Source organism: Aegilops tauschii, chromosome 4 (genome assembly GCF_002575655.3).
Source record: "Aegilops tauschii subsp. strangulata cultivar AL8/78 chromosome 4, Aet v6.0, whole genome shotgun sequence".
Classification (NCBI taxonomy): Eukaryota; Viridiplantae; Streptophyta; class Magnoliopsida; order Poales; family Poaceae; genus Aegilops; species Aegilops tauschii.
The window spans coordinates 494267551-494269154 of NC_053038.3; the positions used below are offsets into that span (position 1 = coordinate 494267551).

The window sequence follows — 1604 nt, forward strand, 5'->3', positions numbered from 1 at the left end:
AGGCCCTCTACCTGCTCCCGGTGTCTTTTCCAAGAGCAGGGCGGTTGTATCCAGGGTCCGACATCGTCGGGATCTAGCTTGGCTTCAACGACAAATATGTGCATACTTTGGGTAAAAATCCATGTTGTCGCCTCTTCAGCTTGATCCGGTAATGTCATGTGGGTGGGTTGTGCCTTTGTTGAAGGTGTTAGCTTAAAGATTGGGTTCGAGGATGAAAATTATAAGTGTAAATATTTGATTGGACCTGTCATCAACATCGACACGGTGTAGTGATCCTTTCCTGAAGGCTTTGTTTAGGAGTAACGTTTTTGTTGGTTGCTTTGTCAAACATTATAGGGCTCGTGCTAAGTTTGTGGATACATGTTGTGAGGAAGATCCTTTTGTGGATGGCCTCGTTTTTTCAACCTCATTTATTCGGTATCGATATTGAGTTGTACTTGGGCATCGATTGAGATTATTGAAGAATCAACAATATTTTACTATGTGCATCAGTTCAGGTGGCTAATCCTCATTTTCAGAGAGAAAAAGTAGCAAGTACTTTATTTAGCGGAAACCCTTTATTTTTTGTTGAGATTAATTAATCATTTCCTGCAGAAAAGACAAACACAAATGGCATCCAATGGTGTTTTGTAACACCAGGCGTCTTTGACATGGCCGCCCTCGATGAGAGCCGCCTTCGTCCAGCAAAGCCCCTTGCACCAAGCGTCGAAACAAAATGGCTGCCTATAAGCTCCTTTCATGCAATTCTCTGCACGAAAATAAACAATCACAGACATCCACGCGTTATTATTCAGTCTACACGAGCATATCCATGAAGCTAACAAAAACATAAAAACAACCTTTTCTGCATCAAGTTAGAGGGTGGGAGAGAGAGGGGGGACGGACCGGCCATGGCAACAGGATTTGGATGTAGCACAAGTACTAGGAGGAGGAAGCGGAGAACAACAAGTCGGGCATCCATGGATGGAGTGATAAGTTTCTTTATTGCCGAACCTCAAGGGAATATAAACACCGATAGCACGGTGTGATGTTGTGTCCATATGTGTATATATAGGATCGTCTTTGCATGCTCTTGATAAATACTCATTTGTTCATATTCAATAGCCATATCTATGTATCTTTGAGATACTACTACACTAACGGAGGTAGTCAGAATGGATGCATGGGTGGCCACACTACCATTTATCCCCGGACGACCACGTTGTCACGTTAGAGGATTCGGTGGCCGCCTCACGAAGAAATCTTTCATACGTTGCTGACTGCTGCCGTTCGCATTGGCGCCCGGCTACCGGCTAGAGAAAATAAATGACCTAGGCTTTCTTGGATTGCAGAGGCTAGGTTTTTCGATGAGCGGTACATACTAGTAAAAACAACACATGTGTTGACGCCGGTCTAATAGGCCACAATAACTAAGAGCATTTTCAATAGAAATGGTCTAATTCTTGCAGCACTGAAGCAAAGCCGTCTCCCTTCCCCAAAACATATGGATATGCGAATTTACTCGTGTGTCTTTTAAAAATAAATGTGAGCATGTAAAAATAAAGACTAAATGATCTTTATTTATAGTTTAAGAAATTCAGCATATGCACTCCGGGGTGGTGAAA

At 42.8% G+C, this 1604-nt stretch overlaps 1 long non-coding RNA gene across 1 annotated transcript; it reads right to left on the bottom strand.

Annotated features, from left to right (window-relative positions):
• Positions 1-511: 511 nt before the first annotated feature.
• LOC120962613 (uncharacterized) lies at positions 512-1076 on the bottom strand. The gene is made up of 2 exons (XR_005753339.2): positions 886-1076; positions 512-748 (listed from the first exon to the last, which is right to left on the bottom strand). It is a non-coding gene; the product is annotated as an uncharacterized lncRNA (long non-coding RNA).
• Positions 1077-1604: the final 528 nt, after the last annotated feature.